Raw genomic sequence first — 12,575 nt, 5'->3', positions numbered from 1 at the left:
TGTAACCTCCACCCACCTGGAATATAACTCAATCAATACAATCAAGTAAGGAGTAGAATGTTCACCTGATAAGGGACCGACAATATCTATTGCAACTTCATCCCAGGGTTTACTTGGTAGATTCCTACAATGCATCAGTGTATTACGAGTTTTCAAAATCTTGTCACTCCGTGAACATTGTATGCAATCTCTGACCACACGCTCTGCTTCCAGATCCATACCAGGCCACCAAAAGTTTGCTCTTAAATTCTCCTTAGTTTTGACAATACCTAAATGGCCTTCATGAGCTTGATCCATAACCCTCTTCCTCAAGACACTTGGCGGGATCAGCCTAGTACCCCTCAATAACATACCACTTTCCAACGCCAATTCATCTTTTATCAAACCCCACACCTTACCAAGGGTACTAAATTTCCCATCTTCTAACGCCACGCAGATCTCACTCAGCTCAACATCCTCCTTCAATGCCTCTTCCCACTCCTGCTCAGTTATTGCACCATACATAATCTCACTCACGTTACAGAAAACTTCACAAACATCACCCTCCTGCAACGATAAACCATCTTTCTCACCCTCCATGGCGTCCTCCCTCACTAATCTGGATAGACAATCTGCACTCACATTCAATGAGCCTGGTAAATACTCCACCCTAAATTTGAAGTCTTGTAGACCGATAACCCACCTCTTAATCCTTGCAGAAATGCAATTTAAACCTTTACTGCCAAAAACTTCCACCAAAGGTTTGTGGTCTGATAACACAAAAAATTCTGTGCCCCACACAAAGTGTCTAAACTTCCTAAGAGCCCAGAAAATAGCCAATGACTCCCTTTCTACCACAGAGTAATTTTTCTCAGCACCATTCAATGCCTTAGATGCACAGGCAATCATAACTTTCTTTCCTTTATTCTCCTGCATCAAAATAGCCCCTAGCCCTTTCGCACTGGCATCTGTGACTATGACAGTTGGTCTGTCTGGCTTAAATGCCTGTAAACAAGGGGCATTATCCAATTCTTCCTTGATAAGGAAAAATTCCTTTTCACATTCGTTGCTCCACCGGAACTCCTTTTTTTTTTTTAACAATTCTCTCAAATTTACTGTTTTCTCTGATAAGTTTAATATGTATCTCCCATAATATTCTACCATTCCTAAAAACAAACTCACTTCCTCCTTGCTCTGAGGAGTCATCAACTGTTTTATTGTCTTGACCAACTCAGGTTTAGGCTTTACACCATCACCCGTAATCAAGTGTCCCAGATACTCAACTTTAGTTAGACCAAAATGACATTTCTTCCTCTTAAGAGTGAGACCAGCTTGGCTTAAACATCCCAACACTAATTTCACCCGTCTCCAATGCTCTTCTGCTGACTCTGCATAAATCAACACATCATCCTGATAACATTTTACACCACAAACTCCTTTAAAAATTTTGTGCATGATACGCTGAAACACAGAAGCTGCGGAAACCAGCCCAAACGGCATCCTTTTGAATTTGAAAGCACCAAAAGGTGTAATGAACGCAGTCAACTCTTGAGAACACTCTTCCAATTCTACCTGATGGTACGCTGAGGTTAGATCCAGCGTGGAAAAATACTTCGCTCAACCAAGCGTGGACACAATTTCCTCAATATTAGGAAGAGGAAATTTGTCGACTACCACCTCTTTGTTCAAGGCTCTAAGGTCCACACATAATCTGATCTCTCCATTACTCTTTCTTGCCACTACAATGGGCGCCAACCACTCTGTTGCTTCCACCTCCTCAATTATGTCCAAATCCTGTAACTTCTTAAGCTCATTCATAACTGGTTCTTGTACAGCTAGTGGAATTCTCCTCACCTTCGCTATTATCGGAATGGCACCAGTCTTGAGCTTAATTTTATGTTTGTAACCTCTTAAACATCCTAAATCCTCTGAGAAAACCTCAGGAAATTTAGCGACCAAATTATTTTCTTCACTCTCCACACTCTGCACTTGTACTTGTGGTTGTGCAGTGGTATTTAACACCACTCCCAACAATCTCTGATGTGTCCAATTTAAAAGATTATCACCCTGACTAGACACGTAAACCTTTCCAACCAAATGTCTCCCTTTCAACTCAAGACGTCCCTCAAAATACCCTAACATTTTTATCGGTTGTCCCCATAACCACCAGGACACACATCCATTATCCGTAACACACTCTTCCTCCCTGATATGAGATCATAACTCTTCTTAGAAATTATTGTCAAATGTGAACAGGAGTCAAATCTCATCAATAAATCAACATCTTCCACTCTCACTATCTCACTGGGATGTTCACCACACTCTATCTGAGTTTTTACTTGAAAAATCGCCTCCTGGGATACCTCCTTGACTTCTTTTATCATGTTACTATTGCTACACTTCTTCTTTTTGTTACGACAACATTTAAAATAGTGTCCCTTTCTCCCACACCCATTGCATATCACATTTAATGCTGGGCAATTGCTCGCGTTAGCCTTATGTCCGACTTTCCCACACCGAAAACACTCCCCTTAAAATTTTGAAAACTCGTCTTTCTTTTTTTCCGCCCCAAATTCTTTGACTTTCACCTCGCAAACCACCTCTTCAACCTTTGTACACTCTCCACTCACAACTTTATTTCCACTTAGCTCCTTAACACACTTTAACATATGTTCCACCCTCTTTGCTACTATAACCACCTCCTCTAATGGTGGTTCATCTTTTAACCACAGCTCTTCCCTGATTTTGTTGCTACAACACTTCAATACAAATTGTTCTCTAATTCTTTCGTCCACCAATGTACCAAATTTACACGACGCTGCCAGCTTCCTTAAACTGGTTATGTATTCCTCTACCGACTCGTCCTTTCCTTGCTCTCTTTTTCCAAAATAATATCTTTCCATTATTGTACTTACTCTAGGTACATAATGTTTGTCAATTTTTTTTAATACACACCTCATATTCATTCAAATTTCTTGACTCTTCAGCACTTAAGTCTGGTAAATTTTCAAGTACCTCCTGTCCCTCACCTCCTAAACAATGCATTAATAATGCATGCTTCCTCTCTGCACTCAGAGTCGGTCCACACACTCTCGCATAATGAACAAACATTTTCTTCCACTTAGTCCAAGGATATGTGGGATCTCCTGGACTACTTAGAAAAAACAGAGGGGGTGTTACATTCTGCATTATAATCCTTATTTGTACTACAGTCACAATCTAGAAATGTACTCCTGTAAGTGACGTTCTTTCGCTGCTCCTGAAGTCTCTTCTTCTTGGTGCACAAAGTCTTACTTCCGGTGTGCCTGTCACCGCACACTTTGTATGACAGGCAAAGTAACTCAGCTCAGGTGTGCCTATCACCGATCCAGCAGGCAGTCCAATCACAATGTCATTTTATACTCAAGTTTAGTACTGTAAGAATCCTGAAATCCTGTTTTAATCCTTTATTATTTTTCTCCTCATTAAAACCAGTTCACCTCTTGAATAAATTCAGAAAAATTCCTCCCCTTTAAGACTGTGACTCAAATATTCCTTTAAACTGAAAGGCACTTACTTTGGTGGCAATCCCTTTAAGTAAACTCTTTCTGACAATCCCTTTAAGGCAAATACAGGAAGCCACGCCTTCTGTCAATCAAACAGTTTCTTATTCCGAGTTAAAACAGACTTACTTGGAACCGGAACCACCCGATTTCAAGGATCGTGAGAGGAGAAGTTTCACTGCCAGGTAAGTGTGCCTTTAGCAGCAGACATTTCCAATGTTATCATTTGCCAAAACGATGTTAATTAAGTGAGCCTTTATCAGCAGACATTTACATTTTAGTATGAGAGCCAAAACGATGTTGAGGCGACAGCCACCCTCGTCGCCAATGTGAAGATCAGTTCCTTCATCAAATAAACGTGCAAGGCAATGCTGAATTTCGGTTATCTTCTTTATTCCCTGTCGCTCCAGCCATCCGCTCCCTCAACCGTCAAACTCTCCCCTCACTCGGTTTCGCGTCTGGAGAACCATGCGCTCTCTCCGATCACCACGGAGATAGCACGCGCTGTTCTCTTGACACGCAAACATCACAACTGTGGTAACGTCACCAGTTGATTAGCACAGAACATAACCCCTCACTTGATCAGCAGGTACATTATCATCCTTACTGGCAGACTGTGCATGCATATATTCTGATAAAGACTTCTAACTGCGTATTCCCCACCTTGTTAATTTCCCCAGGTGCCAGACTGTATCCGGAAACTTTCGCAGCAATTTCCACACTCATTGACAGGTGATGTCATGAGGCCCCACTTCGGATCTGTCCCACCCCAGACATGGCATTCAGGCCACTATTTCTGCACCACCTCCGAGCACCGACATCAGTTACTTTCATTCCTAGCCTTCGACACAGATCTGGTGCTACGTGAATCCTGTCCATTCTGTCAGAGATTTGTCCCTCAATTCTTAAATATACCGAAAATGTCACAACCTAAAACCACAGGATTTTCAATTGCGCTGTGACTGTCACTAACAGATTCAGATGACGAATGTGCATGACATCTGATTCTGGTGCCTCAGTGTTATGTTCATGCTGGGCAAAAATAAACAAAAAGGCATCCAAAACCCTGAGAGCAAGGCAAGACTTGTTAAACTCCTGAAATCGAAAAAGCACTCATGGTCAAAGTCGGAAGGCGTAAAGGTCCCAGTAGTGCAAATGTACTCCTGAGACCACTCCAGTGACTGGTCAACATCAAGGTTACAGGGCTCAGGTCAGTCAAGAAAGTCCAACAGGAAGCATAAAAAATCAAAGCATGGGTCTCCTTCGTTGCACCACTCCTACCACTCTGATTTGTGCAATGCCCAAGGTACCTCTAGGCCACTCAAACTTTCTGCCCTGCAGAACCGATCCTGACGCTAGTCCTATTTCGGTGCCACCCCAAATGGACAGGAACGCCACAGCAGCTACAACAGCTATAGGGAGCCATGGACCAAATATTCGATGACACATCGGATCCATCTAGAGTGCCCTCAATGCCCCACGAATTCCAGGGGACCTCCAGACGGTCATCAGTTGATGGGTCTGTCCTTGATGTCAACTGTTCCCCTCGGTCTTACATTGGCGTTACCACTGTCCTCGACTTTGGCAAATCTGATGTTGATGTCATCCATGGCCCCACATTCAGCCCCATGCTCAGTACAACAAATTGTTTAACACAACAACCAACACCACCAGCGTGCCAATAGACGCCCATCTCTGCATCAGGCGATGCCGAAATGGGAGTCAATTCAGAGACCCATGCTTTACCGCCCAGACCTAGACAGTATGCCCATTCAGTAAGCAGACTATGCACAACATAATAATTTAGGCAATTTTGATGATGAGGATGACAATCAGTAAGGTGAGGGCGATATTTCTGATGAGCTCCATGACACCAGTGTTGTGGCCATCTCCCTGGGCGTTGGTCTCTTCTTGCACAATCACACACTGTCTACTGAAGCGTCTGCGTCCTTCACCACAGTGATCCAGAGGGCATCTGAGACACTTAACCTCATTATCCTGAACAAGATGTCAAAACTACTCTTCTCACAGAATTTCTTAACTCTACACAATCCACTCGAAAGCTTCTTCTCCCTTTTAAGAAGGCTTTAACTGATGTCCTGGTGAGCACCTGGTCAAAACCAGGATCATGTCCTCTGGTCAGTGGCCAAGTGGTGGGTGGCACAGACCTGCTCCCGGAGATCCGAACAACCTATTAAAACATATCACCCCGGAGAGTCTCATCTTCCAGGCATCGAGGAGCCACTTGAACGCCAATGCATTCCATACCACTTTGCCTGACAGGGAATCAAACAGAATGAAGACATTTTCCAAACAAATGTTCTCCTCAGGCAGCCTCGCTTTCAGGTCAGTAAATACCACACACCTGTAGGACAGATAATTGCATGCTATAAGGGACAAAGTGGTGGAAATCATGCCAGTGGTCTCAGATGACGTCTGTCAAACCGTGCAAAGCTTATCTTGGACGGGCACGATGCTGCAAAATATTCTATTAAATCTGGTCTGGACACCTCCGATTGTATGAGTAGGGCAGTTGGCACTAGTGTTGTGCTTAAAAGCCACGCCTGGATTCACTGGCTTTTCAGCTGACATCCAACAGTCACTTATGGACATACCCTTTGATAGTGGTAGGCTGTTTGGAGCAAAGGCAGACTCTGTCCTTGAAAGGTTTAAAGAGCGTAAAGCCACTGCCCAGGCTCAAGGCTTAGGTACACCAGCTCAGCACTTCCCCCATCAGCAGCACCCCTGTCAATGCTTTGGTAGAGGGTACCAGCAGAGGTAGAGACAATATCCACCTCAGCAGCAAAAGGCTTCCCACTCTTTTCGAGTTTGATGCCGGGGATGAGGCCAATAGTGTCCGGTCCCATAGGGGCAACAAGCTCCCCTAACTCCAGCGCCTCCCCGTTGGTCACTGCAAAATCTCTTTAGTTTCTCCTTGGCTGCAGACACTTGTCTGGTGGGTGGTCACATCACGTTCAACTTCCCCAGCACAAGAAGCATTGCGCCTGATCAATGGGTGTCCAAATTGTACAAAGCGGATACTCCCTACCGTCTCAGCACTATCCCCGGACATGCCACATGCACCACAACATCTCCTGGAGGATCACTTGTCATTCTCTGTGGGGGAGTTCTTGCTTTCTTGACCAAGGGAACAACGGAGAGGGTGTCGGCATCAGTGATTGCCACTGTTTACTACACCCTGCCAAAGAAAGACTGAGGACTTCATCCCACCCTAGATCATCATCCTCTGAATGTCTTCATTCAGAAGGGCAAGTTCAAAATGCTCACGCTGGCCCAAGTTCATTCAGCCCTGGATTCAAGAGACTGGATGGTAATGCTGGTCTTGCAGAATGCATATTTTCACATCCTGGTCCTATAGTCCCACAGATGTTACCTGTGGTTTCAGATAGGCCAACAGCATTATCAATTCTCCGTGCTCTCTTTTGGCCTTTCTAGCACACCTCTGCTGTTCACAAAGGTGATGGAGGTGGCTGCAGCCTATTTGCGAAGGTTGAGAATACCAGTCTTCTCATACCTTGATGACTGGCTGCTAAAGGTGGACTTGCCTCAGACAATTGTAAGCCACCTACAAACGACCACCAACCTTTTGACATCTCTTGGAGCCATCCTGTACACATTGCTTTTCCAACCAAACCCTCCGCTTCAACGAGTCCAGGACATTTGTGCTATGATCCTGATGTTTCATCCTTGATCTAGGCCTTAGTGAGCACAACTCTAAGGCTTCTGAGCCTCTTAGCTTCCTTCCTCCTGCTCCTGGAACATATCAGATGGCATATGTGGGCTCTGCAGTGGCATCTGAAGTCGCAAAGAGTTCAGAAGAAAGAGGACCTATTGGAATCCATCCAGGTGCTAAAGGACACTGTTGAAGATCTGCAGTGGGGGCTGCTTGACTACGAAAGAACCAGTGGGAGACCCCTTTCCCTATCCAACCCACAGCTAACAGTGTTGGTGAATGCCTTGTTGCCGGCTTGGGGAGGATATCTGGGAAAGATAGAGATGAAATTACTCTGGGCTCCGGCAGAGGCTTGCCTCCACATCAACTTGTTGGAGTTGCGAGAGATCCGCTTGGCACAGAAAGCATTCCTCTCCACCATCAATAGGGAACAGGTGCAGGTTCTGACGGGCATTACAATCACCATGTGTTATAACAACAAACAAAGCAGAGTGGGGTTGTGGATTCTGCAGCAGGGGGCCCTGCACCTCTGGAAGTGGCTGAACACACAGGACATCTCCCTGACTGCCCAGCATCTGACCAGATTTTTAGATGCCAAGGCGGATGAACTAAGGCAGTGCTTAGTAAATCATGAATGATAGTTACACCGAGAGGTGTTACAGGGCATATTCCAGGAACGGAGAGAACCCTGGCTCAAGCTATTCACCACCTCACCACCTAAGTGAATGCATAGTGTCCAAACTTTTGTGCACTGGAGTTTGCAAGGCAGTACTGGTAGTCAGGATTCCTGTACCCCTTTACCCTCATTTCCTGAACAAAGCTGCCAAAGATCAGGGAACACTGGGACCAAGTCATCCTAGTGAATCTGGACTGGACAAGATGAGTGTGGTACTCAGAACTTTTGGCCGTGAGCATATGTCCTCAAATCCAGCTGACCCTTTGGGAGGGCCTCCTGTCGCATCAGCAAGGCTAAGTCTATCACCCGAGCCTGCACTACCTACACCTCCGTGCATGAAGATTGAGCAGCAGCAGTTGACGGCTTTCAACTTTCCTTCCCTAAGTAATTGGTTTTTATTCTGGCAGTCAGGAGTCAATATACCAAATCTGTTTACTCAGGACACTGGGAGAAATTTGTTTTCTATTGCTACACATGACACATCCAACCTCTCAATGTACAGTTATCACATGTTCTCTTATCTTGTCACTCTTTAGCCCAGAAAGGACTTGTAATGGCAAGTTAAAGGTTACTTTTTGATGGGGATGCCAAGCATGATGGGAAACAGGAGGTGAACTGCCAGAGCTCTGCCAGCCCCATGGTAATCCTGCTTCACCTTAGACTCTAAACAAAGGTATTTGGTTTCCTCCTGAACCCTAAAGGCCCCAACACTCCCACCACTGGTGCATTGAAGGAGAGCAGGGAAGGGGGGCTAGCGTAGTAATGAAGCCACAAGATCAAGCGGCCTGTGGCACGGCTACATCTCAGAGCTCCTCGGACAGGAGAAGCTGGAGCGATGGCTGGGCAGAGGAAAGCTGACCCTACGAAGAGCAGCAGTCTTTTGCTAGGAGAGCCTGAAAGGCTGAAGGACCCCCAGTCGAGAGCCTGGCTGCCCTGAGATCGCTGCAGAGGTAAGGCCTTAGCACACAGTACTGGTGGGCTAAGATGGGCCAATGAAACATCAAAGAGCAGCAGTCCCAGCTGAGTGATCACTCAATGATTGACAGCTCTGGGTGGGCCGTGCATTTCTGAGATTGGTGCTCCAAAGGAGAGAGAACCTGTGAAGGCACCACGAGGTGCTACAGGGCCAGAGGTCAGTGATCTAGGTTGAAGTGCTTGTGCTTGAGCGACCGCCTGAATAGAGGACTGATGGAGCTGTGTTTTGCTTGGCTGTCTGCAGGGATTAAGAGGATAAGGAGGATACTGCAGGGAACACTGCAGTTTGAAGGAATGTCTGGCATCTGGCTTCTTGTCCTTCATCCACCACCCCCAAGACAACTGACCTCTGTGTAGTGGCTGCCACTTAGTGATTAAACAGTGGGAGGTGAGCAATGCGATGAAGCAGTGAGTGACTGTGAACGGGTAGTTCCCTGCGACTGACTTGCCCTCGGTCCAGCCTTGTCCTCATAGTGCTAATGCTGTGTGGCTGCGGGATCCAGCGGCAGGTGCTGGTGGAGGCTGCAGGACCTGGCAACAGATGCTGTGCAGCGGATTCTGAGCCATCATGGGCAAGGAGCGGAAGGCTTGGCCCCAGCAGAATAATACCATCACACAATAAGCCACTGCATAGCCACAGAGTTGCACTAGACAGACAGATTCCCAACATTTGTAGGGCTCTGAGGAGCTGACTTGGGAACCCACCAGAACGGACCTGCGGGAGGACATCCACTCGTCGCGAATGGCTCTGCAGCAAAGAATAGAGGCTATCTTGATTGATGTGAACCTGCTGAGGACTGATCTGCGGAAAGTGGTGGAACGAGTGCATATAGTGGAAGGATCTGTCAAGGACCTCCAGAAGTGAGCAAAAAATGTAAAAACATAGCTGGCAAAACCAACCACAGCTACGCAGGTATTGAAAGACAGAGTAGAGGATGCAGAGAACTGTTTGCAACACAACAATTTGCTCTTCACTGGACTTCCAGTAGGAGGGGGAAGGGTATGATGCAGAGGACTTCCTAGGCACTTCGATCCAAGATGTGTTGCAGCCTAAGTGACTGACTAAACTGTTCACCTGGGAGCAGGTGCATGGGGCACTGGGTGCCTGGCCTCAGTTATATGTTTCTTTTTCCAGCCGTTTGAAAGTTATAGCACAGGCTAAGAGCCACTTTTCCTAGGTGCCTGACATGTGGATGTGGCTGAAGGGAAAGGAGTCCCGAAGTAACTCCTGTATTTTCAAAGCTTGACAGAGCTGGTATGGCATAGAGTGGTGAGCAAAGCACTCTGAAGGGCCCCATTTGCTGATGATCTGCCTCTTTCAATGTTGATACTGTTCACTGCTCTGTTGTGATAAGACATGGGTATGTAGGGGAGAGGGTGTGAGAGAGTATGAAACCTTTATTTAATTAACCGATTTCTCTCATTTGCCCAGGCCAAGGAGCTGTTTCATCTAGGGTTGTGGCAGTTTTTTCACTATGTGCGCCTGACACATGTGGATAGGGGTTCATGCCATCATTCCCTAAAAAGGCGCAGGAAAATGCTATTGTGAGGCAATTGATGGGGTTAGTTGGGTGCAATGGATTGGTGATGCACTTGCAAGCCGCACTGGTGCTGTATAGAAGGGGATCCACCTACAGGCCTAGGGAATGGTGGAGTGCTGATTGCCCTGAGACGATCACTGGGGCAGATTGGAGAAGAGCCTGCAAGCAGGTTTGACAGGTTTCCCCTAAACCAGGTTCAAACTCATGCATTTGCACAGAACCTACCTGACACCAGCCAAGCTGACACGCACATACCCTGATAGCCCTTCAATTTGTAACAGATGCAGGCTCCTCTCTGCTGATTTCCTGCATATGACATAGTCCTTCCCACCGCTAGAGGAATACTGGCGTTTTGTGCTGGAAGCACTGATGCACTTGGTGGAGGTGAAGGTGGAAGGATCTATAAAGCTGTGCTTGATGGGTGTGGTGTCTCGCAGGCAAGGCCTCAAGATGGAAATTTAAATGGTGGCACTTGGAATGGTATTGGCAAGGAGGTAAGTTGCAATACACTGGACGCTGGCCAGGGCCCCACTGTGGTAGCGTGATGGGCAGACCTGATGGAGTGGGCATTGGCAGATGAACAGTACATTAAGCATACTTGGATAGATAAGGTGGGTGAGGACCTGGCAACCTGATGGGAAATGCTCGTAAGGGTCATGGACCTACTGCTGGAGGGAACATATTGGGAGAGATGAAAGATTCAGCACCAGATGGACTAGCTGGACTTATGGAGCCTGGGGGGTGGAAGTGAATGTTGGTGAGTTTTGGATGGACTGTATGTCACTGTTATTACTTGACTACAAGCTGGCTTAAGCCCCGGTGCTCTACTTGTGATGCCGCAGTTGGACCCTACTCACTTACTTGATGTGCAGTCCCTTCAAACCAATGCACAGTTGTTGTCTTAGCCTACTTGCCATCAGATCGGAATTCCACATTGCCATAACACTGGCTTGGTGAGTGAGTGAAATCCAGGTATTGTCTGTGGTTCCATCATAAATGTCCTTCTTTCTTGAAAACCTGTTGCTCCGACAGGTTGGGAATTTCTGTCCAAGGTAGTGACAACCCATCATTCAACTGCGAGAAAAAGATATCCACCCTCATGGGACAAGTGTGTGTCAGGCATTCGACATCTAATCCTGACTGAGGTCTTGGAAATTTCACCGCTACTGAGCAGGGCCACCTTTTTACATCTTAAAGAACCGAAAGGGCTTTCTGGAGAAAACCCCTCCCATGAAAGAGAAATATTCAAACATGCTGGCTACTGTAGGTCAGAGTTGGAAGGAAAAGCATTGAGAACTGGCCAACACCAAAAGGCTCTTCTCCCAAGGCCGAACCGTTCCCTGCACTGAAAAAACATGTACATTCTCATCATGCTGACTGACTAACTGTTCGGCGAGAAAGAATACGAAAAACTAGCACAGTTTACCATGTGGAAAAACAGAGCTCAACTGCAATGTCTAATGCTACGATAAAGTCAATAGGCAGCTAAACTGAATACAAAATGTAATCTGCAAATGGAGAACACTGAACAACTGATCCAAATGCAAAGTGGTGCAACACAAAGTCAGTGGTCAAAAACACCTACTTACGACATGTGTCTGTGCTGCTTGGTGTGGTGATGGTGGTGGTGGCTGTTGAAGCAGTGCATGCTGGTGTGAGTGCAGATGTGACAGTGAGGGAGCAGGAGGAGGTGGAAGGGGAGGGAGTGGATGCTGTTGTGTGTGCAACTGTCTGTTGTTTGTGTGAGTGCTTGTGGCCTGTGTTTGTCTATGCCACTCTTGTGTGATGTTTTGTGTGCATGCTTGGCTGTATGTGTTCATGGGATGGCTTGGGGCTGAGGAGATTGGGACTGGGAAGTGGTAGGTGGTGTCGCGCCTGCGAGCCGTGACGCCATCTGAACATTCGGCTCGGGCGAGGCTGCGAGCCGCGGCATTAGAATGTGCCACGCCCCTGCCATTTTGTATTTTTATCGAGTCCCCAAATTGGGCATGGGACCTCGACATGTTCAGGGTGTGGCGCACCCCTGCTAGTTTGTACCTCCCTCACACTCCTTCACCCCCACTTACCTTCTGTTTCTTTTTCTTTCTTCTTTTCTTTCTTCCTCATTTATTCCTGAATTTATGCCTTTCTTTCATTTCCATGATCCTTTCTCTTTCCCAGCATGACTT

The sequence above is a fragment of the Pleurodeles waltl genome, chromosome 6, assembly GCF_031143425.1.
Source record: "Pleurodeles waltl isolate 20211129_DDA chromosome 6, aPleWal1.hap1.20221129, whole genome shotgun sequence".
Lineage (NCBI taxonomy): Eukaryota > Metazoa > Chordata > Amphibia > Caudata > Salamandridae > Pleurodeles > Pleurodeles waltl.
This window is presented reverse-complemented; position numbering follows the sequence as displayed.